Source organism: Corvus moneduloides, chromosome 9 (assembly GCF_009650955.1).
Source record: "Corvus moneduloides isolate bCorMon1 chromosome 9, bCorMon1.pri, whole genome shotgun sequence".
NCBI classification, from domain to species: domain Eukaryota; kingdom Metazoa; phylum Chordata; class Aves; order Passeriformes; family Corvidae; genus Corvus; species Corvus moneduloides.
Genome location: NC_045484.1, coordinates 10641349 through 10668487, shown reverse-complemented (window position 1 = coordinate 10668487; position 27139 = coordinate 10641349). Strand labels below are relative to the sequence as shown.

The 27139-nt window shown below is 39.1% G+C and overlaps 1 long non-coding RNA gene across 1 annotated transcript; it reads right to left on the bottom strand.

Annotated features, from left to right (window-relative positions):
* Window positions 1-271: 271 nt before the first annotated feature.
* LOC116448401 lies at window positions 272-25979 on the bottom strand. Its single transcript, XR_004241928.1, has 8 exons — window positions 25906-25979; window positions 23381-23688; window positions 22703-22843; window positions 16392-16486; window positions 12122-12179; window positions 11523-11577; window positions 9606-9839; window positions 272-2510 (listed from the first exon to the last, which is right to left on the bottom strand). It is a non-coding gene; the product is annotated as an uncharacterized LOC116448401 (long non-coding RNA).
* Window positions 25980-27139: the final 1160 nt, after the last annotated feature.

The window sequence follows — 27139 nt, the reverse complement described above, 5'->3', positions numbered from 1 at the left end:
CAGCAGCACAGCCACAGCCTGGGAGAGAAACATGCATTCTGCCAGGTCTAAAATAGAGCAACCATGGTATGCAAAAGGTGCAAATAAAAACATTTCTGGATTGATGTGTTACCACTTTTCCATGCTGCTTAGTTCCTCATCACTTATGGAATGAGTTACTGAAAGAAGAGGATGCACCATCTGGTCCCAGACAAAGGCAGTGCCTTGAATAAACTAAGAGCTCGAAAGGGATAGAAAGATGTTTGTGACAGCCTAAGGAACTGGAGGCCACTGCAGGAAGCTGCCCCAGTGGACGATGGGTTCAGATCTGATAAAACAAAACTTTGAGTTGAGAAATGTATAGTTTAGGAGAAAGGTCTTTAAATGAAGAGGAACAGAAAACTAAATAAAACCACAATGATCATTGGAACTGTAGATAAGATTATTTAGATTAGATTTGAATAGGTCCTCAGAGGAAAATAAAAACATTTTGGTGTAAAAAATATCAGCTACAATAGCAAAGTGGATAGTCCTGGAAGTGCATGGGCCTTTTTATGTGCAATTTTGGAAAACCAAGCTATGCATATATGATTTGTTGCATTTTTTTTCTAGAAGGTTTTATCCCAATTTTATGATTTTAGGATTAATAAACATTATCCAAGTCAAGTATAAAATGAGCAGCACCTCATTCAGCACATTCAGTGGAATTTCCACTGTATATATCATTTTCTTCTGGGAGCATGGGTATAGCAATGATTAGAAAACAATATGACAGGAAACTCTTGATGTTAAACATTTGAGTTATATATTACAGATTGTCTCAAATTCTGTGAATTTCCAGATTTAAATCTTGTCAAAGATTTTCTGAAACTTTTGGCACATTTTCTCCAAAATACATACAAGAAAGACAGAAGATTCATGGAGGACTCTGGCCTTCTGTTACTGTTTAAGCACTGATGCTTAAGGTTTAAATTTACAGGGAACAAATCATTCTACATCAAAACTAAGGTGTTGCATGTTTATTTACAGATCAAGCTCTAGTAGTAATGTGTATTTGTCATGGAAACTGATTTGAGTTTAATTCTAGTCTCTCTTTTGCACCAGGAAAATGTGAGTTTCATTTTACTTGTCTCTGTTTTCAATTATAATTTGACAAAAGAAATAACCGTGTTACCTATTTGATTTGCCAGAACTTTATCCCAGCACCACCTGTTGAGCCCTCGGCACTTGAATTCTGACATATAGCAGAGAACAAAATTATGCAGTTGGCATTCTAACCAGCAAGGATGCCAACAAAAGCATAATATAGCCTTTGTACTCAAAGCACAACAAAATACATATTAAGCTACCAACTGCAAAGGTTTAAGCAAGCCACATTTAATTATACATGAACATGTCTTTCCAACGAATAGCTCAGTAGAAAAAATGCTATGGAAGTTAGAAAGAACCCTTTTTGTTTGCTTTAGTAAATATTGCAAGCTTAAAATAAATAAAGTTTCACAATACCGTATAGATTTACATCAGAGATGGCAAGAGGACAGCCAGCTGGTTTATTCAAATAGATGGGTTCAACACTATCAGCTTCCCACTTTAAACAAAACACCCCACGTTCATTTCTGGCAGGGGATCTGATCTGGTGCAGCCCAGGTCTCCCAGGAAGATGGAAGAAGAGGCTCCCAGCACTCGTCTGGATCCAGACCTCTCCTTTGCAAGTAACTTGGACCAAAACAGAAGGCATCAACTGTGTCTTTGATGCATGTTTCTGAAAGCAGAACTTTACCACAAAAATACTCACAAGTGCTTTCTTGGCTCTCCTGGCCTGAGCTCTGCACAGAAGAGGGATGGAGGTTGAAGGAGGTAGAACAGGTCAGGAGAGATGAGGAAAAACCTCTGCTCCCCAGTTTTGCAGAGGTCTGCACAGGGGCTGTGAACTCACAGGGGATTGGCACACTGGGAAGGGCTGCCAGTGGCTCTAGCAGTGATGCTTCCAGAATTTGTTAAAAGATATGACTCAAATCACTGCACACTTTTTAAGGGACTCCTTTAAAATATTGGTGATAGTGACAATTCTCAGATTCTTATCCTCCCCCCAATAAGCCTACGAGGGATTTAACTGGTAAAAAACCAAGTAATTTTGTAAACAAGGGAACAAACCAGTTGTAAATCTCAGAGTAACTGAAAGATTTTACTTACTGTGCTAACTTTTGAATCCTGAGCTACTTTAATCCCTTCCACAGTGGGCTCATGCAAACTTAAATGGAGGAGGCACCTCTTGGCACCTGTTAGATCCCCCCAGATAAACAAAGTTCTGTCATCTGATTCTTGTAAGGTACTATATGCAACCCATAAAGTGCAGTGAGAATGTCCTCTGACAGAAAGTGGAACATTTCCTATTGTGTTCAGAAAAGTGGAGAATATTTTTGCATGTGGATTGCTTTCTTACCAATGCATTGCGGCAATCAGCATTCAGCAGAACTTGCAGAATCTCTGTCTCTGGAGTGTTCCAGTGGACTGGACACAGCACAAGCAACCTGAAATAATAAGACCTGCATTGAGAAGGGGATTGGATGATCTACAGAAGTTTCTTTCAGCCTAAATTATCTATGATTTGAAAATGGACCTAAAGAAATCAGAATAGTTTCCCTTACTGTTACTAAATTTTACTGAAATGCAATTTTTTGTCTTATTTTTTACAAGATTGGGATTATATATTTAAATATAGTAATATTATATCTATATATTTATATTAATTATGTATTTATAATAGCTTCTAAAACATATATTCTTGTAATCTGGTATGTAAATGTACTTTGATTATTTAATTTTTACTTCAAGGATTGGTTAAATAGAAGCACATCCGTAAATGGTCCCGTAAGTATATTGGGTGCCTGTGGTGTAATTCCAATCAGTTGACAAGAGTGCTTGCCTAAAAACTCTAAAATGGTGGCTTGAAACTTACCCCAATATCCTTAATTTTTCCGTGCTGAAAATGTAACCTGACAATTGTTAATGAGAAAACCTTTCCTTCAAATTTGTAATAGAAACTGCAAAACACTTGCTAAGAGACAGGCCACATTCAGGAAAGCCAAATCTAGTTGATCTCTCCTTCTCAATTGCAAATATCCTTTGTGGTAACCACATTTCATTCAGGAGAATAAGGCTAAAGGACACATATGACAGATAGTTTGGCATCATCCACTTCTGGATTTCTCAGATGTCTAACAGCCAGGAATATGTTCCATCCTTTTAATTTCTTTCAGATAGCTGATTTTTGTAGTATTTACTCTAAATGAAAGCTTCAGATGGAGTATCTGGATAGTGTTTGAAAAGGGCATCAAAGAACTCTCCTGTAATAGAATCCAGCATTGCCTAATTTCTCCCTTGTTCAGAACAGCTACAAATGCTTAAATTGCAATGTGGATGGAGATTTGAGTTTTTAAAATCATGAACTACTTAGAAAACTCACTCCAGAAATGCACTGTGTGGTTTACTGCCTTCCACAATCTCTCTAACATTCCTGGGACTTTGCTGCTTGGCAATAGCCTTGCAAAGACACTGGAAACACTGGAACACTTCCTTGCCCGTCAGACACACAGGAGAGCTGCAGGTGGATCGATGAGCAGGCTGAGCTTGACAAGTGGCTTTTTCACCCTTGACTGCTGTTGGGAATTTAATGAACCCACCCTGAATATTTGAGGCAAGTGTTACAGCTTGACATGGAAGTTCTTGCATGTGAAATGGATATGAAAATGATGAAGCTCTACAGGTGAATTATAATGAGCTGTACAAAAGGCAGCACCTTTTCAGGCCATTTTTAAAGTCTGCTATGAGTAACCCAAATGTCTCAAATACTGGTTAGCTCCTTTATCACTCAACAGGTAACTTCTATTGTGCCTTGTATCATCATATAAAGTGGGATTCACTATTGAATTTAGTTCCACTTAATTCTGGACCATTTGGGAAGCGTTAATGGTTCTGGAATTAAATGTCAAGGGTTCTTACATCAGTTTAGTGGTTTGTGTCTGCAAGGAAATGCCCTCACTTTGCATCATATGTCTCTTATTTGAGTATTCTGATAGTGCACACATACACACACACACACGTCCTTCAGCAGAAACCACTGACCCTAGGGATCCTTTCACTTTAAGTTGAGGTTACCTGTCACTGAAGTTGACTGAGGTCAGCTGGCTTAAAATGACTGATCTATAACCCACACTTCCTGAAGAGATAATTTAAATCCAAAGAGAGAGTCTCATAAATTTCCAGGGAGATCTTAGTATCATAAAAATAGACTTGACACCACTCCAAAGTTTAGCCTCTGCCTTGACAAAGAGGAATCAAAGTCAGCTCTGGTGCAGATCCTTCACAGGAGATACTTCCCAAAGTGCTCCTCAGCAGTCTGTGCCTTCCTTATCTTTTGGCAACTTGTCACTTGTCCCTCTGCCAGCTTTCACTGATAGTGAGATATTGCAGCTGATGAAGGTGGGAGAGAAAAAGAACTTCTGCTTCTCTGTATCTCCTCCTTTACATCATTATTTGTGCAGATACTTCTGTAGAACTATGCTCAGGGTGATTGATGCAGGGCACAGACAAGTATTTGTATAGGAAAATCCTACCACATTGAATAGAATTCTATAGAAACAGCTCTAGGAGCTTATTGGATTTGTAGAATGAATCTTGGTATATTTTTTTGAATTACCTACACATTAAAGATCTACACCAACAGCAACATTTGCTATTACATTCTATGGAGTTTTTGCTGGAACTTCTCCTATTCTGCCTCCTGCCCGTCATAATCACATTGTTCCTGCTGCAACCTGAGCCCTCCACTGCTCTAGAAACTGGTTGAGATTGACCCAGTACTGCTTCCCAACACAAAGTGATTTCCTGTCTCAAATGACTAAACTGCTGCATTGAGCAGAGAAGGACTCTAATTTCACTGTCACCCTCTGAGCTGGCAAGATGATTCATCCGTTTGTTTATGTGCCGAAGGCTGCCTGTGAGGAGCAGGCTTTGGGAAGGGGCACGAAAACAGGTGATGATTTCATTTGGCAGCACCTAATACTGCTGCTTTCATTGGCACCCACCCACGTAGGCAGCTATGCAGACCAGGCAGCTTAACAAACAGTCATGAAATTATTACCATAAACTGTCTTCAAAGAATTGTCTCAATTCCTGATTGTCTTAAGACATATAAACACATTTTACCACAGTGATATTGCCTATTACAAAGGGATATCCAATTCACAAGGGACTTCTTCCTTTATATGGCAGTAAAAACAAAACCACTATGGCTCTTGCCAAACTTATTCAAAGTTTACATGGATTTGGTTTGATGAATGTGGTGGAAACTTATATCCAATATTTTGGGTACTGGCCCATACACCTCCTTACATCTCAGCAGTGCTTCTTTCAGGTTTTAAAACAGATTTCTAAATTCAGTTTTGTTTTATTTGGATTATAATGTTTAAAAAATAGACCACATGAAATAATACATAATTTTAGCTCTGTAAAACATGGCTCTTCCTGATGCTTTTTTTTTTTTTTTTTTCTAATTGGAAACAATAGTTAGTGATTTGTGCTCTGCTTTTCTTGGATGATGCTGTTCTAAGGTTATCTGTTGCCTCTAAGGGCAATTGCTCCTCACATGCCATTGAAATAAATCATCTTGTGATGAAGCTGGAGAGGACATGATGCTATAGTGAAGGTAACTGGTAAAGCAGCAAAAACCCGGGGGCTTGTCCTGTCTCACTACCAACTTCATTAAATTTCTGTGGGCTGGGTAGTTGAGTGAAATCAATAGGGTATTCTGATGGACTTTTTAATGGACTATGAGTGTTATTGACAAAAAACTATTTAGTAATGGAGAGGCTCCCCCTTCCCCTCAAGTTTCAGCATTATACAGAAGGAGAAGGAAACATAACTTGTTTAAAAATCCTAAACCAATATCTTGGAATATTTTATAACTTTGAATGGGTGTAAACTAGTAAAACTTCAGCTTTCTTACATGTTGTTGGAAAGAATAGAACCAGAAATACCTTGTCAGAAGGAAAGTTTGCTTGCTTGGTTGTCTTTGGCACTCCTAGTGTTTAAATGTGGGGTGTTCCAGGATTGTCGATATGTACAGGACTCTTAACAGGAGTTATAAGAAGAGATCAATAGTTCTTCCTACAGCAGGCCATCAGGCACATAACTTACTGAAATGGAAGGCTCAGTGCTTTTGACCTCCCTCCTACCTCAACAAATAAATCTGGGGCTAGGGCAAGCATATCACGGGTCTTAGGCTTGGGGCCTTCTGGAAATCCCTCCATTAAGCAGAGCCCCTTGAGGGAAGAATTAATTTGTTTAACAAGGTTGGGCACCGTGTTCACATATGAAGCATGAGGATACCTCTGATAATAGATGGTTGCATTCCCAGAGGATTTGGGCTCTGCTCTGCTCCCTGGGGTAGATGTTTGCTACCCCTGTGGGTAAAATCTGACCGGGAAAGAGAAGTAGGTGTCTTAAGAGATGGTCTAAAACTCAAGAGAATTAACCTCCGATGGGGAAATCTTCCCTCCTGGAGTACCCCTTCCTTCTGATGATCATTTGGAGGAGACGCCGCTGCCCAGCAGCACAATGGCAAATGTGCTGCAGCTTTAGTCCGGGAATTCAGCCGTCTCCCGCCTCCGCTGTGACGCCACGGCTTCGGCCAAAGCCGCGCTTCCCCAGCTCTGCGCCGGTACGGGCGAGCACACGCCCACACGCCTTGGCCGAGCTTTTGCTTCACTTCGGACACAAACCTGCGGCCCGCACTGGCCCGGCACCTGCGGCCCGCACTGGCCCGGTACCTGCGGCCCGCCTTGGCCCGGCACCTGCGGCCCGCACTGGCCCGGCACCTGCGGCCCGCACTGGCCCGGTACCTGCGGCCCGCACTGGCCCGGCACCTGAGGCACAGCGCGGGTCCCGTCCCGCCGCGAGAGCGGAGCCAGGAGCGGCGCGGCCGGTAGGGGGCGCTGCCTGCCCGGCTCGGCCCCCTCAGGAAGCGGTCGCTGCCCGCGCCCGTGAACAGCCGGGAATGGGGAATGGCTGCATCCGCCTCTCGCATCCTGCATGGACTAAGGAGAGACACGAGCACCTGGAGGTTAATTCCCGATGAAGAAAAAAGATATTGAAGCAATAAAGTTTAGAAGGATCCTGAACTACAATTCCTATAAGATATTTAAAAAGACCTGTCCTGGGAGGATTTTCATTATTGGTCTTTGCGCAAAATGAACTGCCATTCTTGGATTTCTTACAGTTCGTGATTGGACATGGACTGTCCAAAAAAAGCACTAAATTCAAATTTTTTTTCCCCTCAGATTTTCTTTTCTCCTTCAGCTCAGAACTTTTATTTTTTTTGCCTTCAGGGACATGCTGAACTTCCCATTCCCCCCTTTCCGCCCAAATCCCTTATTCCTTGTTTTCTACAGTGTTTTTGTTGGTTTTGGGGGAAAGGGAGATTGAAGAGGGAGGGACCTTTTCTTTGGAGCTGGACACACAGACTTTTTCTCCTAGTTCGGTTATTAAGAGTTGTGAAAAATCCCTTCAGCCCACAACATCTCCCAGTCTCCTGATTTAGCAGACCCTGGGGGTCCTGGGTGCCTTCGCCACCTCCCAGGCCGGCACTGCCCTGTGCCCTGCAGGGAGGATGCCCAGCCCTGCCAGCATCCCCACTCGTGTCTCACCGAGCTCCCTGTGACAAGGGACACCCTCTGCCTGTGTGTCACCAGAGGCCTGGGATGCGAGTGGCACAGGATAGACGTCTCCTTTCCACTTTTTGGACTGTGTACAAAGCTTGAAACCTAGCACAGGTATTTCTGAAATCTATTCCTTAAATATCTTAAATGAAGAGAGGAAAATAAATTTGGCTTTGACCTGGTATTTTTTCATCCGTGGATGTGTTTTTCACAGTGCTTTCCCAGTGTTGCTCTGAACTTCGTTTCATAAATACCTACATCAAAAAACCCCACAGATACCTCTGGGTACATTTATAATATTTCTCTATTCTTTGATTCCTTAATGTGAAATAAACGGAATCAACAATTTAGGTTTACCTATCTATGCTTAAAAAATAATGAAATAGGACAGCTTATGGCTTTTCTCCTCTGGATGGCAGTAACTCCTGCTTAAACAGTCATGACCTGTGACTGCAATATCCTGCAGCAAGGGATTTCCTTTCCTTTGTCAGTGTGCTATCCAAAAGAAACATTTAATTTCATTCCTTCTATGTTTTTTCAAATCTAAATTTGAAAGCTAAGTAAGCTTTCAAAGAAGGAATCTGTTTAATGTAAAAATCTACTTGCACAGGTCCTATGTATAAAACCAGAACAGGAATCAGAAGAAAGGAATTGGTGCTGTGCATTAATATTTACTTGTATCCAACTACCTGTTTCATAAAATTTGCCCAATGATGTTGAGAAAATCAAATTCCTTGACATTAAACAATGAAGCAATACCAAAGATACAGAAATGTCCTGTCCTGAGAGTGTACCAGAACATCTGCCACTTTAAAATAGTCTCAGTGTAACAGAGCATGTCTGGATTTCTTGACTGTTCATTACAACGTGAAATTTGGCAAGACAGAAAATACATCTAGTAAAGGTGATTTCCAAACACCCACTGTGCATTTATGTAAGTTAAACAAGAGGTATGAGCAGGAATTAAGCCTTTCTCCCTTCACATCTGAGCAAGTAACACTTTCAGTAACAGAGCTGGACTTACATGTAGGACTCATGTCTCCTCACCAGCCAGGACTAACTCTATTGCCTTGTTTTACTGCTGGTGCAAATGAGGCAGTTCAGAGCAGCAACTTTCAAAGATTAGTGCCTGCATTTATACAAGCGAATCTGCACTTCCTACTGATTCTGGCCAGCTGAGGCCCGTCTTTCAGAGCCAGAGCAACCAGCCTGATTTCTGGGGTGCTGTGAGGGCAATGCTGCCCCCCAGCTCTTGGCTCAGCAGCAGCATATGGAACTTCTGTTTCCTTATATATATATTATTCTATCAGACAAGAAGTTACTGATTTTAGTTGTGCATTCAGTTCCTGGTCTATAGACTGAGATGGCCAATGGGCCTGTGGTTTTTAGTAAAGGTGTTTTTCTACCAAGAGATTAGTGCTACCAATTCCTTTGAAACCTTGTTGTTTTCAAATGGAGAAAAACCCCTTGGCTCCTAGAATTAAGGAAAACGTTTCTGCCCACATATTTTTCAGTAGAAAAAACCAAAGGTGGCAAGTTTACGCTAATTTCTCCAGAATGAAGACACTGTTTATATTTTCCCTCTAAATTGATAATGCTCAGGAAAACAACTTACTTAGACAGCCCTATTTCTACAACTATTGTCCTGATCTTGAACAGCACAGTAAGGTGCTGCCCATTTTCTTGTCCTGCCTACATCTGACTGAAGGAAGCAAAACAGTTCTGCAGTACACAAGCCAATCCCATAAATGGTCCTACTCAAGCATCGGAAGCCCTCTGTGGTGACAGAAACATCAGTCCAGCACTGGAAACTAAGTGCTTTGGGAAGACATGGTGTCTCCTGAGTTTCTTCAACAGACAGGGAAGCAAATTTTGTTACTGCTCTTCTGGAAAAAGGGTGGCACCTACCTGGTGACATGAATCCAGCTCCACAGTGCAGAGGGAAATGGAATCACAGACATACTGTTTGTCTGTCTGCATACATTCCGTACATGTGTTCGGACAGCTTTGTGCAGGTAATTTTCTTGAGCGGTGTAACAGAGATGCTCAAGAAGTTTACAAGACTGAAGGTATAAGTGGGAGATAAACTTCAAATTACTCCAAGCTACTGTTCTGGCCTCTTTTTTTGGAATGTAAGGAAACCTGAAAAATAATAAAGTGGACGCAGCTTGAAAGTTGATTTTACAATTTGCTGCAAAGCTAAACTTTCAGCCTTTCAAAAGACAAGTAAAAGTAGATAAATTGTATTGCACTGGTTTTACTGCAAGTCCACACCTTTGAGATCCCCTGATTTGCTGAAAAATTTTCTCTGAAGACTTCATTAAGTTCTGGCCCTGACACCAATTTGTCAGCAAAAGATTAGGCGTGTTGAGAAGCCAACCCAAGAGGTTCCTCCTTAGCACATTTGTGAAGGCCTGTTGCTGCTCATGCTGACTTCTGAGCTCAGGGGTAAAAGAAACAGAAACAAGAGGGCACTCCCCACCCACCAAACAAGTAGAGAGAAAATACGTGGCTGGTGGCATGCAGTTCTTTTCTGTCCTGTTAAACACTGCTCTCTCCCACTGCAGTGCCTGAGTTTGCCTCTCTTCACCATGGTAGTAGGACAGGCATTGTAAAAAATATTCAAATGGATTAAATGGTCAGCTGCAGATTTATTCTTACTGTGTAATTTTCTAAGTATAAGCTTTGTCCACAATTTGGGAGGAATGCTTCTGCCATGCAGCAGTGGCCTACCAAATACCTCTCTCAGCCCTGTGAGCAATTTGAGCAGCATTCTGCATGGTCTCTTTTCTGAAAAAGATGTAATTCATAAACCTCCCCCTTTCCCTTAGCTCCAAAAATGTCTGTACCAGTTTCCTAGATGGTGATATGTACACATGGCATAGTAGAAATACAGACAAAAAACACATGCAGCACTCCATATGTTTCAAAAAACCCTATTCTTCGTCTCCCTGATATATCAAAATGGAGTCTGATGGAAAACCAAGATGCTTTCCTGTGTGCTGCTGGGGCTCACTATGACAGCTGAAGTCAGGAGAGGAGAAGGCATGCAAGAACATTTCTGGCTGAGTTCCAAAATACAGAGATTTCAAGTTTATTGTGAGGACAGAAGAGCACTGTGCACTTGTATTTCTAGCTGTTGGCATTTCAACTATACCCAGCTAGTCAGAAGGATTGGTTATAGCTAGAGCTCAGTTTGAAAGGCGATTTCAAACAGATTAAAAATTCCTATTCATTACAAGCTTCTAAATTAAGTGAAACTCACTGAAAGATTGGTTTCTTTCTGAATCGTGAATAATTCTTTATACTGTGATCAGAGTATAAGGTTATTTTGGACTCTTCATTTAGAAACATATGTATGGGATTTATGCTAGCACTCCTAATGTCCAGAATTACAGAACTACCAACACTTTGTCAAGAAAAACACTCACTCTGGACTTTTTAAAAATAAAAAAAATTTAAAAATCTGTTTGGGACAGCATCCCTGTCTCAGACTTGAGACATCTTGCAACTGTAAGAGCACAAATGTAAATGCAAGATGACCTGCACTGTGTGCAAGGAATGTGAAGTTTTTCTAAATGCCTATTTCCCTGAACTAATTAGCACGTGCAGCCTTACAACAAGGCTTTTTTGCTTTCTCATGCAAATGCAGTAGCAGGAGTGGACCTTACAGCACAGCCCTGGAAATGAGAGCAGGGTTGCCCTTTTGGGTCCCTTCTAGAACTTGCTTTCTGTATGTGCTGCATGAAGCTCCTGCAGTGTTACACAAATGGACAGCACAAATAAACTCCAGCATAGTTACCTCTGCTTTCAGGTTTGATTTACCTGAGCAAGGTCTCCTTGGCTTGTCTTTCCGTGTAGCATCAACTGCTGCTTCGACCTGCAGGAAACCAAAGGGAGAAAGTTTTCTGCGTGGGCTATATACACTTGTTTTCAAAAGAACTGTTGTATAAAACCCCCTATGCTTTCTGTGTTGCTGGAGTTGCCTGAGGCAGCTCTGTCATTGTTGATAATACATTAAGCACAATACATCAGCATGCCACAGAAAAAGACTTCCCAGGATCAGCTATGCCCTTTGTAGAGCAGTAAGCAAGAATGACTAAGGTATAAAAGGGCATATTGTGGTGAAGCTTTTATGTGAGTGGGGACAGCAAGGGCAGAGAAGACATAAAACTAATGTCTTCTGCAAGCCATGAAAAAATTAGCAAGAAGTATAAATGGGAAATCAAAGACAAGTAGAGCAGTCACATATCCAAAAAATCACGTGAACAACAGAGCTGTCTGAGTGATCCAGAAGCAAGAATCCTGTTTTCATGTGATGGCCCAACTGGCTGCAGAGATGGGGTTAGTTTGGCATCCATGGGCTCCCTCCTGCTGAGACTGCTGAATCAGAAGTGTTTACTGCAGAACAATCTGAGCAATACCTTGAATCTTGAACCCCAGTTTTGCACAATTAAACCACAGCAGTTCAATGGTCAGGGACTGTAAGAGAAAAGAAAGGACAAAGTAAATTTGCAGGAAGATGATGCGCTGTGACAGATGACCAAGTTATCTTTAAGCTGATGTATAAACTGGTTTCTTTGCAAATCAGCAGAATGCAATGCCCAGCTGCTATAGCCTCCCCAAGTGTAGTGTGCATCTCACTTTCTACTTGATCTCCTCTGCCCTGTCCCCTGCTGTACTCTGTGAACCTTCTTAAGGTTACAAAGGATCTTCCAAGTTACAAAATTGTCCTGATAAAATCGATACAATAGTGATACTTTTTGATGAAGCTATTTGTAAGCCCAAATATTCCACAGTTCTTGCTTGTTCCAGTCAACTTTTCACAACTGAGATAGATGTATTTGATAAAACAAAAAACCAAACAACCCTCCTCTCCCTCCCCACCCCCCAAAAAAAAGAATCAGGCCAATAATTATTCTATTAGCAGCAGACTGGTGGTTCAATAAATCAAAGACGTGAGGATACAAACATGTGCATGGGCAAATATGCCCAGAGTCTTTCAATTTATAAAGTTTGCACTGGCAGTTGTTAAAATCTATATAACTAGATTTTGGAAGGCTTTGTAGAACTTCTTGCACACAGGAAAGCTTCACTTATTTGAGGGTAATCAGCACATCACCTCGTCCTTTTCACATCGTTCACATCCTTACAAAATGACTTATCCCAGTATCACTCCAGTCAAATTTTAAAAGTGTGCAATTGCTCAGATCTTCAGTACAGCAGTATCCCCTTGATGATCCCTCCATCTCAGAAGGGTGCACGTAATGGGGTATTTTGAATTGCACCCCGATGGCCAAGGCTTTGAAAAAACATTTGAAAGGCCAAAAAGTGCCAAGGTGTATAGAGTGTGCCAGAGTGTTAGCTGAGGGGGTGCCACCCCTTTGCTTCAGTAATCACTCAATTTAAGGGTGTAGGGGCTGATAGGACAACCCAGTGCCATCCGTCAAATCCTTTCTGAAAGGTATCTGAGAGCTAATCTGCAGTTTACACAACAGCTGCAAAAAGGAGCAGTGATGCTTAATCATGGATCAGCAGGCCACTAATATATCTAGTAAACACTTTTCTTAGATTTTTCTCCAAGATTAAAGGCTTTCCTTTGGTCATCTTTCTTGGCAATATAGAGAAAAGAATGTAATTTTTGTTAAAGAATGTCTTTTATTAAAGAAATACTCCCTTTTGACTGATGTAAGCTCTTTGCTGCATAAGGAATTGAAGGAAATGACATGATTTGCTTAATAATAATTAACATGGGAGTTTTTTATAAAAATTAAGGAATTTAATTTGTTTTCATATTCTTAAATAGCATTGATCAAAATTATCTGGTGGCTAAATAAAATACTCCTCCTTCTCCTCTTCTTTGAATGTTGTCCCCTATTGAAAGCTTGGGAAGAGAAAATTGCAGTTCAACGTTATGCCAAAGACTTGTCCCCACTTCAATTCTGATGGCCTGTTTTCCTCTGTTTCTGCCCTGAATGAGATGGTTCACTGCAGGGAGCACCTGAGAGGCCTTCAAAGGAGTGCAGGGCTGGAGAACAGCAGCTCAAAGCACTCTGCCTTGCTCACGTCAACGAACAGCTTCAGAGGGAAAACACTCCCTGACATGGCATTTCCTTTGCTGCATCCTCGGCCACTGTGTGATGGGCAGGAATAGCAGGAGGTGACAGTGATGATTTCAAGCTTTAAAACCCAGCTCTGTGGGGCCAGCTTCCAACAGGTGAGTGCAATGAAGAAAGAATGAGGCTTTTTTCATATTGATAAATCCAGCTGAATTGTGAGCGTTCCTGGAAGCGTGCAAGACTCTGATAAGAGATTTATCAAGCATGTATTACATCAACTGGCTGCTGTGCTGGCCCCCTGATCAGCTGCTTTTCCTAGCAACAGTACCCAGACAATAAGCTCACATCTATTGAGGGAGCACTTCACTGTCAGGGGAGATGCTGTTACAGTAATTCATGCTTGGGACCAGGTGTAAAGAAGGACAACCAGACTCCAGGTTTATATACACAAAGATGCTGGGAGAACTGAGGATCTTTTAAAGACCCTCTTCAGCTCAAGCTTCAGTTCTGCCCATCTGAGAGTCCCTCCATCTTCATAAGCAGCTCATTGGGGAGTCAACAGAAATAACTGTTAACAATTGAACACCAACTTGTGAGAAATGTAATTTCCAGATGTGTTTTTAGTACAACATGTAATTAAGTTTTAACAAGGTTTATTCATCTCTATAAGGACTTTGCAGAAAAGCTTTAGTGGGAATGTAGAGGACAGAACTCCTGATCTAGAAAAGAAAAAAAGGCCCATGAATATATTTTCTTTTGTTACAATGAGACCGAGTTTGCAATTTCTTGGATTAAATTGGGACAGACTTTGAGAGTCTGTCTCTCAAAGATCTAAGAATTCTGAGAGACCTCAAGCATTCATATATTCATCACTGGCAATATTAAAATCCTGGCTGAGAATATTCTTTGTCTTGTACCCATATGAATAAGGACTAATTCCACTTAGGAAATACAAAATCTTGATTTAAAGGGAATTAATTTTAACCCTTGAAAGTCGTAGGAGAATATGTCTCACATTGAAAATAAAAGCCAGTCTGCCCATGGAACAGTAACATTTGCTGCTATCCATAGCTGTGCACCTCCTCTGAAAGAGGTATGATGGCTTTTCCTGAAGCTATTCTGGGATAATTGTATCATTATCCTTTATAAATTCACATATATTTTTATAAGCAAAGCAAGGGTCCCAATGGTGCCATTAGAAATAATCCTTTAAGAGACTTCCAAAGATATGTCTTGTTTAACTTCAACAGAGAGTTAACTAAACACTCTACAGAAATTTTATTTTTCCTTAAAAGTAACAATAGATCCCTGTAAGTGTAAGTAAGTCGTACACAATCAAATGTGCTGGCATAAAAGTAGTCATGCTCTCACTCCTATAAAAAGTAAATAAATGGTGCCAATAAAGACATGCCAACACGTGAGAATAAATCATTTGTTTTAAAGCACATTTAATCAAAGAACATTTTACAAACTTTTAATTTCATTAAGACTCAGGTCTTGACTGTTTGGGACTCTTTCTCAGTGACTAAATCACCAGAAGACTATTTGGGATGAATTCTGCATTTTCATGTACAGATGCCACAAAATATTGCAAAAGCCTAGTTTACTTGAAAGTGCATCTTATTCTTACTGAGTTGTCACAGAAAGAGAATAGAAGTAAATTTGTCCTAATCTGTCATTTCCTTGCAACACTATCCACTGCAGCTAGCACAAGGGAAGATTTGTTTTTCCAAGTCCAAGTGCACAGTATCAGGATCTAACTGAATGATGCTTATCAGGAATGGACTTCCACTTCCCACGTAATAAAAATTACTTGTATCAAAGTATCAGAAAAAGTTTGTACCGTGTAATACCTGGATGGATTTAGCAAATCATCTGAAGGAGGATTATTAATAGAAAAAAAGTGAATGTATTGCTTTTAGTAGAGACTTCATTACCTCACAAACTAAGCAACAGTTGTTTCAGAAAATCAAACAAACCCCATAGCTGATTCCTCCAATTTTTTGCCATCTGCATCTCTTTAAAATAGTCACATAAAAATGACATCTTTGCAAAGTTGTGGGGTTTTTTTTAACAGAAAAATGTAATTCTCATGTAGTATTCTGTGAACAAAAACTTCAACACTTCTAAGAAATTAAAAAAGAAAGTGGTGAGCACATAAGGTTCTTGATACATCTGTTAGGAAGCAGAAAAAAAATCACAGAACCCCAGAAATGTGGGGAGTGGAACAAGAAAATTGGATGAAAGGGCTGTATCTCAAGGACAGGTGTATGATGACTATGAGTCACAAGAACTTACTCCCGAATAAACTCAGGGTGCCTTATAATGAATGACATAATAAGGATAGGCTATACCTTTCTAGTAAAATATTTCAGAAAGCTCCACTGAACTTTTTGCTCCTGAAATACTTTTTTTCAGTTTCCTTAGGCAAAGAGAATGGTCTAAGCTAATATATTTCACTACCACTGAGATAGAGTGTAACATGTTGCTCAGCCTGCAGTGCATTAAGGGTATCTGGTATCCAACTGATAAAAAAGCAACTCTTATTTCTCAGAGGATAGAACCCCATGGCTCAATTGTGAGAGTCCAGATTAAAAGCTTTACAGTACACATAACCATTATAGTACTGTCTTACCTGGAGTCTGCATCTTCCTCCATGGCTTCAGTGATAGTATTTCTGTCTATGGTATTAATTTCTACCGGTTGGAGCTGTGGACATTTCTTGTTGCACTGTTTGGCAAAGACAGATCTTAGATATTTTAGAAAACAGTAATATATGGTTGCTTCATAAGTGATATGCTGATTTATTAATCTAACTTTTGAAGGGTGTCTGTGTCTAATAGTTTCTATTTTAACATGTGGAGCTATAAAAAGATTTACTGGGGCTCTGGAGCCTTTATTTTCTACCTGGCTATTCTTTGCATTGCTCAGATCTGATCATGTATTGTTATATGTTTATCCACCTTGTGAACTTCTCCAAAATAATCTAACCCAGTAGGTTTTGACCTTTTTTCAATTTACGAGCCTCTAAATGTTTTTGAGTAAGATTGTGAACCCTCTCTGCACTCTGAATTTGAGATAATGGGTAATAGCATTGCTTTCCTTCGTTACTTGTCAGGAGTTGCCTGGAAATGGTCCCTTTGCCGTGGTTACAGGCCAGAGGTTCAAAACTATGTGTAATTTTATGGCCAAAGTCACAACTAGAGTAATTTGGCATAATTCTGCTGATTTCAAAGGAAAAATCCTTTGATAGCAGCAGTTAGAATAATGGCTAGTCTATTGTACATTAGTTGAGGAACTTCCTCTGGCTTTAGTCTTCCTCTTAAATTTCATTGTGGATAAGATTGAACTCCACTTCAATGTAATTGTATCTCCTTTGGGAAATACTCCTTACTTACTACCCAGACTAGAATACATCAAAGAGCCCAAAAGGAATCTTAAAAAAATTTTACATGGGCAATCTCATCAGAAAATTTCTAAAATTTCATTTTATATTTAGTGTCAGATGTATCCTAGATATCTAGTTTTTAAGGTGGCTCTTCACTCTGAGATTACCTTTTAGCTCAGTGGCACAGTATAACACATGCACAACTCTGATATAAATTATACAGTTAATAACATAAATTTTGCTTGGCTTCTCTGATCAAGTAGTTCTACTGTTAAACTCTTGAGAGATATTTTGAATAGAGTTATTCTGATTTACACCAGTTGATCATATGCCCAATTTTCCCAGTATGCTTGAGGCTCTTCAGGAGTGAATGCAAAGGAAATAATGTTCCTGTTTCTTATGAAAAAGAAAAGCACAAATAGTTAGGTAGGATTTAAGAAAAGTAACAATTAGGTCTGAAATGTTAATAACTAGATATCTTTTCTGAAGATAGTTAGAAGTATTTACATTTAAAAGACAAGAAAATTTCTGAAAAATTAGAGAAAAATGGAAAATTGTCTTTTATGCTGTTACTGTGTAGCTCACTTTGCAGCTCCATCACATGACAATGAATAAGTAAAGAAAACTATTATTATGCCAACTGCTCCAGGACAAAAGGGTATTACATATCTCATACAAAAGGGGATTTCTTTAAAAAGCACAGCACATTCAGTGTTTAGGGTTTGCAGTTGAAATTCATGGCCTTGCTTGCCAATATTATCATGCAGCTGGGTATTATGCTATTGCTTTACTCTGAGGGGAGAAAAAAATCACAAGAAACATATTCAAATGGGTTCCTATTGAACAGTTGTATTCTCTTATGTGGCAATATCAGTTTTAATGATTTTAGCATCTCTTCTCTAGTGCAAAGGTCACCATAAAGACTACCACAGAGAATTTGATTGCAAACAGAAAATGCCAAAAAGGTGCTTCTTTTGATTTAAAAAAATTATCACTAGAAAAGAGTATTAGGCATTATTTTAGCGCTGAGAACCTATGGCATTAACAATAATTTTTCTCTTATTTAACAGCCATGAGACAGAAGTCCATCTTTCTGTAGAGAAGGCTTCTGACAGAATCTCTTGTATTTGTTCTGTAAAACAAGGTTTTATTTATAAAATTTTAATTCAAATTCATTTATTATCTTTCCAGAAAGTCTTTCCTGTTTAAGCTGACCCAAAACATTCCTGATGAATAAAAGATTAAATGTAGTCTCAGAAATTTTCATCTCTTCATGACATTACTAGTGAAGCACTAATTTGGATGAGTAAATTACATCTGTCTTTATAGGATGGGTGTTTCCTGCACCTTCTATATGCAACCTTAGTCGTGTGATTATTGTGAATTAGCTTATTAAGCATCAATACTTTTTCTAAAATTCTTTCAAGTGAATGTTTTGTAGAAAATAATAACAAGTAACAAAGTGCAAGTCAAACAGTTGCAGAGGAACAGCTTAAACTTTTTCATTTGCATATGTCACATTTATTTTCTGGTTCTTAGATACATCTGTCTCTGGGTATCTCCAGCTATGTTTTCAAGTCCTGAAATGTTTTCTGATTTTTCTTTTGTTTTTCCATGAGTTGCCTGAGCACTGTCATCATAAAGTGCTGAAAGATATGTACTCTGAGTGATGTTATGTACTAAAAACAAAGGAATGGCACAAAATGAACAGTTTTGTGGCATAGGAAAAAAAAAAAAGCTATGAAATTGTTGCTTGGCAGGAATTCGTACAGAAGCCAGTCTGAGACACTGAGCACACTATGGTATCCAAACACTAAATTCATACTAACCCTGGGTGTACAACAGAGTTAACAAAACAAAAAAGGTCTTTGAAAAGTTCTATAGCAGTGAGCATATAATTTGAACATACCCTCATTTCCTTTACATTAATCAAAAGTACAACAGATGCCACAGAATACTGCCCCAATCTCACTTGCTTATAAATAACTCTTCTCTATTGTGCTTCCATTCTTATTCCAAATATTTAATTATTTTGTCTTGTTAGGTATCAGGTATGTTAGGAAAAGTAGTGGTGATAGAATCCCAAATGGTGTACTTAGATGTGTGCCAGTATCAGCATTGAGATAGATGCTATTTGCACACCATTTTAGTCCTAATTTGGGTATAATCAGTTATTTAAACTTACTATACATGATTAAGCATTCTGATATTCGCTCTTCTATTGTTTTCCCTATTACTAGTTACTAAAAAATACAGTTCCAAACTTATGTGTCAAATATACATCAAGAATAGATACATCCATTTTGTGGTCACCAGTGTGCATGGTACTTATGCTCTCTCCATCACTGCAACCTGGTTGACTGAGATTCCAGATTTCAGAAACTAAAAAGGGATCATCAATACAGACCTGTACTTCTCAAAATACTCTGTGCAGCACCAGGGCCCAATGCCATAGCCCTTTTGAAAGAGACAGACAGATTATCCCCGTTTTATTGAAAGGAAGCTTTGCTCACAGGTGGCTGAAGAAGTTCAAGGTGCGAGGCAGATCTTTGCACTGCCACAGCTGCTGTAGCACAATCTGGAAAGTTTGCACTGCTACAATGATTTTGATGATGGAAAATTTTTCTTTGCTTGTAAGACTGCTAGAAGATAAGCCATCCTGACAGTTTTGTTTATTGGCTTTAGTGGAATGTAAAAATTATATATCTGTCCATAATGGCTCAGAATCCATCTGGGGAAATACTGGTTTGCCAAGATTCATGTTACTCTACTTTCAGTCTGCCATTCAGAGGATTAGGAGAGCAGGAATATTGTCCAAGAGGGGAACTGGTTTGGAAGCTATGTTTTCATTCAGAGGGGATTTCTTCTGACACACTGAAATCTCTTTTCTTTCACTGAAGAAAAAGTCTTAAACTTCAAAATTTAAAATAACAAAAGTGTATCCTAAACATTTGAGTTAAAGTAACCAAAAGGATTAATTCCATTGTTCAAACAGTGTTATGCTTTGTGAAAGTGCATAATTTGTGGTGCCCTGATATAATTTGTAGCTCTAACAGTCTCACAAAATTAACTTTCCTTTTGGATTCACATAAACATTTCTTTACTTTAATGCTGTTATTTTTTAAAAAGCAGTAACATGGGAAAGTAAGGCTTGACTTTGTACTAGTGGCACTGAGACAAGTGGTACCACTGACCACATTGTACAAGTGGCACTTTTAGCAGCTCAGAGAGAACGTCTACAGGAGCAGAATCACCTGTGTTCTCTTCATAGGTTACTGAGACATCTCCAAAATATTTACCAATCACTTTCAGGATTAATATCTTGGATTAATATCTTCCTCCTTGTGCTCAATATTCACAGTTCATTTTACTCAGTTATTGTCCCATCCACATTTCATGAAGGAGGGAAAGAATAGATGTACTGTGCTTCCTCTGCCATGTGCACCATTTTGTATGGGATGGGCTTTGGAGCACATGACATTGGGAATGCTGTGTAGAACATCCCATGAGACTGGCTGGATAGTGCCCCTGTACAACCTTGCATAAGTACTAGTTTGTTCATGCTGCCATTTAAATAGGATTTGTTTTTTTCTGCATAGAAACATTTTGTATTTTTTTTTTAATTCTCGGTTTTTCTGGAATAATCAAAATAACAATACAAGATTAAGAAAATGCATTAAATAAGACACACTAGTTGCTGGCTGTGATTAATTAGTAGGATCACCCACACACATAGCTTCAATTGCTAGTAATTTACTTGCATGAATTCAGTAGAAGCAGACAAATTTCAAAATACCTCAATCACTATTATTTTAATTGACAGATGAATTTGTCTGTTGTAATTGCTCCAAAAATCTTAACATTTCTTAAACTGATAAGAGACAAAGTAGGATCCTGTTACTTAGATTGGTAAGGAACCTGAAGCCTAACCAAAAACCTTTAGTCAATGCACAAAATAGCCTTCCTTGCCTACATTCTGCTTTCAGCCTCCCAAAAGAGTTGCTCTCATTTACTTGTCTGTAGCAAGGGAGAGGATTTATTGCTTTGTTTTCAAGCATTCTTCAGTTCCAATGACAGGAAGCCATTCAAGCCCTATGTCAGAGTCTTGACCATTTGGGGAACTATAATGTGATGACTTCCTAGGGAATTAAGTCACATGGGCTTAATAGCATTAGGGGTTCTGGTTATCCCTGGTAGAAACTAAGGAGCGAGCTTCTCACGCTACACTGGAAGACTTCTGCCTAATGCAGCCTCATGATCTTGCAGCTCCCCTCAAAATAGATCTGCCAGACATATTTTTGCCTCAAAATACAATTCAAAAATTTTTTTTCAAGTCTTCTGGGCTGTCTTACTGAAAATTTTTGTGTATTCTCTGTTAATTGTCCTAATTTCTGCTGAAAGAAGAACAGTGTTTTGCAATTACAGTATCACAACTTAACATTGACCACAAACTTTAAACCAGGGCACATAAGTGAACATAGTTTATTCTTTGCTTAAACCATCAGCACGGCTTTTGAACATAGTTTTAAAATAGCATTATCTAAAAAAATAACATTGTTATTAATCACTTCTTACAAGACCTTTAGAGGTTCTCCCTTTTCCTGTTCATAAATCCTTAGTATTTGCATTAAATTTTTTCTCAGACAGGAAACAGTAACAATTGATTTACATGGACAAAATCAGCTTTTCTCAGTTTTCAGTCCAGCTTCCTCTGAGATCTCATTGACCTCCAAAGTTCAGCTTCTTCCATGAGAGTTGTTTTTGGAATTAATAGCCTTCAACATCAAATCATCAAGTGCTATAGACATTACCAGTGCTGTAAGTAAAGCTTCAGCCTTTCCACATAAACTCTTATTTTCAGAGGTTTATAGTTTGGCTACAAAAATAGTTTTATGCTGAAACTTATTTTAAAAAGCTCAGTCTGGAAGCGATTTCAGTTTCTGAAAAATCTGCACAACTCTGTGGGTGTTTTCAGTCTGAAATTCTGACCAAGACTATGCCTTGCTATCTACATCCCATTGGTGCCTGACTTTCTAAAAGTGCAGATCCACTCCTGACAAATTTTAGAAAGACAATCTAAAAGAGTGTTTTAAAAATGATTACCTCGTATGTTAAAGATTTTCAAATTGGATCTAGTCCGTGCTTCTTTGGAAGATAGTTTAATCACCTGAGCACTACAGTACTTTTCAGAAGATTTTAGCCAGCCTGAGACGTGAGTCCAACTGCTCTGCAGTGATGGAGGGCTCTCAAGGTTTCTCTGAGTGTCTGCATGCAGAGTAATGGAGGAGCCTGCTGGTCCTGCAGCAGTGGGAAATGCTGATGGATTGGGGGATGAAAACCTTGTAGAAAGGAGGCTCAAGAAAACCTGAATTGGGGAGTTTGGGTAGACTGTCACCTCCTGCCTTTTCAGGAGACATGGGAGTGCTCTGGTGGCTGGGGCTGAGTGCTAGGAGCCACAGGTGAGGGAGAGGAGGAGGAAGGCACCTTTCCAGCATCCTGAAACAAAATCTTCACCATAACTAGAGATACTTAGATCAAAACCAACAGAACTTACTTACATGCTGGTTTACACAATTGCCTTCAGAAGGGATTTGGAGGCACCATCTGGAGGGAAAGACGACAGAGAGATGCCATGGAGTTTCCAGTTTCCTTCGTAGATAATTCCCATAAAGGGATGACTTGGTCCTGAGTCACTGCTACTGGAGATGGGAATACAAACACAACACAACAGCAAACATGTTCAAGGCCACAGGCTGCAAATGTTATTGCTTCAAAGCAAAATGTTCTCTTCTGAGATGGTGACCCAGTGCAATACACTGCTTCCCATGACTACTCGTTCTTCCCACAACAGAAGTTTGAACAAGCCTTAGGCAATATCCTGCCCCCAGCTGCCCCCAAACTGGTCACCAAAACTAAAAATGTCCATCAGTCCTTCCACATAATTCTACAGCACAATTTCCTATGCCTGTGTCCAGCAGCAGGAAGACTATTTCATTTAATCAATATAAATAGTATCTTATACTTGCCATATGAAGGAAAAGACCAAGACGCCCTCTAGGTTATCCCTTGTTTCAGACACGTCACTCCTACAATCCAGACAGATCACCCTTATATTCATCCTGTGTTTTCAAATGGAAATGTATTGGTGCCCAATACAAAGCAAACATCCTCCGAAAAATGTGGCACTGGTAACCATACGGAATTGACAGTGCAGCATCTGAGTAGGAAATACCAACCTTCAGATCTTTGGGAGTGCTCCATTTGAAGCTGATCCAGAAATCTTTTTTTTGGGAACAGCTCATTATAACTAGGAAAATTCAGTCCAAACTCTGAAACTTCTTTTGAAGGCATAATGGCAGGGGAACCTCACAGACAGGATTAGAAGGAAGATAAAGAGGTAGCTTTACAGATGTCTGAAGAAGCACTTTCCAAATGTAAGGAATGGCGTGGGATAAAGCTTCAAACTGAGTGACTGAAAATCTAAGAAGTCAATGAAGGAGGCTGGCATCATGGGCTAATCAGTGAAAGAAGTGATTTCTTCATCCTGCATGAGAGATGATAGGTAGGATGAGGTGCAGGCTTTGAAGGTGAAGACAAGCTGCTTATATCTGATAGAAAAAGAGTGTTACATTTGACAGCCAAAGTGATGGGCTAGGCAAATGATCTCTGCAGTGCTATGATGTATAGAATCATGCTGTAAAATTGCATTTTTCAAAAGCAGAGGAATGGCTATTGAAATAATCAAGAGAGCTTGGTGATTACGTACATATCTATTAATTCTTGCACAGTAATAATCACTAAGTTCTATAACTCATTTCCACAGTAAGTTCTATAACTCACTTCCACAAGACAATTATTTTTAATGATTTTTTTTTTAAACTTACACTAAGCATGTTGCATGGGAAGGTGGGAATTTTATTAGATATTTCTAATAATAGTGTTTTGTGTCAGCACTTTCATTGTAGTGTTCCTTTAAAATTTCTAGTTTTATAAAAGAAAAAATGACATACTAGCAAATCCTTTTTACATGTAACTCTTCTTGGTTTTGGCTAAATCTTTTCATTGAAACACAGCACCTGAGGTCATTCAGTGCTCATATGCACAGCAATTACATAATGTCTTAGCTGGTGGTCTCAGTTTATGCCTCTCTGGGCTCTGGTAGCCAAAGAGAGGTTATCCGTTACAACTTGGAGATGACTCTGGAAAGTCAGCATGCGGGATAACACAGACATCAAGTTGCTAAATGTACCATACCTCTGAAACATAAAGGTTTAACAGCACTTCTCCACTTTGTTTGGCAGTGTTACATTAGAGTGGTTCTTTCCGTAATAGATAATAAATTAATTTTATTCCCTATTGTAGCATATCCTTCATTTCCCCCATGCAGAGACTGGTGCATACACATTTTTCCAGGGCAAGGATTTTCCTATTAATAGACAACTTGGCTCCACACACAGAGATGAACGAACAAGGTTTGGAGTGCCTAATTTAAGGGACCATATGTCATAAGCTATAGTATCCTGTTAGGTGGGAATAAAATAAAGAAAGATTGAGAAGAAAAATAGCTTCCTACCATTAGTTGACCTCTCAGACTGAAATTTTCAAAGATGTTTATTTAGGTGTGCTGAGAACTATTTACTTATCCTGTGCATCATGTGAAGTTATGCATATTTCTAATGTATTCTTGATGGGGGTGCTGTCTCAGAAAAAGAACTTCTGAGTGTTACCACAAGACAAAAATAACAAAGTGATCCTGATTTATTTTTTTTTTCCTGGAACTGCCTTCAAAGTGTGGCCAGCTTCACATTTTTGTGCTTTGACTTTCCAGCTTGTGAAAACTGGAATACAGTTGTTTACTGTTTATTTAGTATCCTGTGATTGTAGGATATTGCAAATTTTCCTTTGCTAATGTAAAATACACTAGTGGATGAATGTCTTTTTTTTTAGCAAATTATATTAATTACTATTATTGTTTAACCAGCGCATCTCAGCTGCACAGTTCAAAGAAATGTGCTCTTTCAGACTCTTAGGGTGGTTATATAATCAGCATTCCTCACAAATATTTGAATAATTAGAGCTAGCAATCATATTTTCCTGGCAAGTTGTCCACTTTTGGGTGCAAACAGTCAGAGAACTAGAAAATCTAAAAATCAGCATTTCCATTTACTTCCTCCTGCTCATCCCATACATTTCTACTGTGTTTTTTCCTTCTCTGCTTTGTCTTTCTCTAAATATCTCTTGCAAAGTAACATTGCCAGATCATTTCACTCAGGTAAGGGAATGGGTAAGACCATGACCAGCTGATGGGAATACCTGTTGCACTTCTATTTTTAGGATGTGCCGTTCCATACTTCCAGTAGAGTTCCAATTTCCCTTATGATCCAAATTGACAGTCACAAGTTTGTGTTTATATGAAAAACAGAAAAGGAAGACATTTGCTAGCTAACGCAACTCACAATTTAATTGTTTTCTTCTTACACTCCTCGTGACCAAATGCAGCAGAATAAAAGATTTGCTCTGTCAAATGAAAGGGATAAATGTTTGGAGAGAAAATTATTTGGACTGAAGAGGAATTTTGTGGGCATATTTTAACCAGTGATTATTTGGCTGCCTTATGAATCTGTAGTACTGAATATTGCCTGCATTCAGATACTCAAAAAGCAGAAATCAATAAAACGTAACAAATAAAAGCCACGTACAGGGAGAAAAATATCGTTACAATCACTTATTCACATTTGCAAATACTACAGACACTTCTCACCTTTCTTGTCTTCTTAATTTAGTTGGCAACACGGAGTCAAAGGTGATGTCTGGAGTTAAGAGCCCAACAGCTCTGGGAATAGGGAATAAGACTGATTTTAATCAACAGCAAAGCGCTATGATGTGGCACAGTGCCCTAGAGAAAACATTCCATTGCCCCAATCCTAAAAACCCTTTGGTGCTTTATGCCTGTGGGAGGTGTCCATGAGGACCAAACCCATGTCATGGGAACCCATCTCTAATGGGAAGAAGAAAATTTGAAACATTGCCTTTGATTGCAAATAGAAAATTTGAAACATTGCCTTCGATTGCAAATTAGACAGACATCTCAGTCCTGCCATATTTCAGCGTCATCACCCTATTACCTGTCAATTTCTGGTCATTTCAGCGTTTGGCAGCCCACCAAAAGGTAGATCCACTCCGTATTCCAAAACAGACCTGAGGGCCGGAAGTCTGACACTTCCCAGGCCGTGATTCCTGTTCATTTGGGCCACACTGTCCTTGGGTTTTGCAAAAGGGAAGCTAAATATTTTGGTATTTGTGTTTTAAACTGTCAGGAAAGAGACTTTTTTGTTTAATGTTTTCTCTTTTACTTAGACCAGTGGAGATGTAATTTAAGGAACCCTATTGGCACGTGTCATTGGAGTCTAGCAAACAAGGGTCTGGACTTATGCTTCAGCTTGCTCAGTGCAAAAGAAAAACTGAAAAGTCAGGCTTTGGCTGTGTGTTCCCTTTGAAGAAAGAGTTGTGATTGTTGGCAGAGGAAGGAAGGAACTAGGACAAAACAAGGAAAGGAAGACGTTGTTTTTTTCTTTCCATCAGTCAGCTCCTTAATTTTTGCTGCCAATATTATAAGTCTAATTTACAACGTAAACATAAATCTATTTATATATTATTTAAAATTAAATTACAGAAAATTACATTGGTTTCATGTTGAAATCTTTGCGTATTGAGAGAAGGGAAAATGAGGCAAATAAACATACGAAGCAAAGGTCATTTTGCTGTCAACAGAAAATCGCCTCAGTCAGAAAGAAAAAAAGTCTCCGTTCACATTTAATATATTTTTAACTCAGTACATATTTCATTCCTTGTAATGTCATCTCTTATTACAGACATATAGTCAGAGATCTAAAATACTTAGGTCTACAACTGAGGTGTTCCAATCTCTAAATAATTAAATATATCAAAAAATGTACCCTTGAAAATGAAAAGTGAAGGAGTAGTCCTTCATCAAT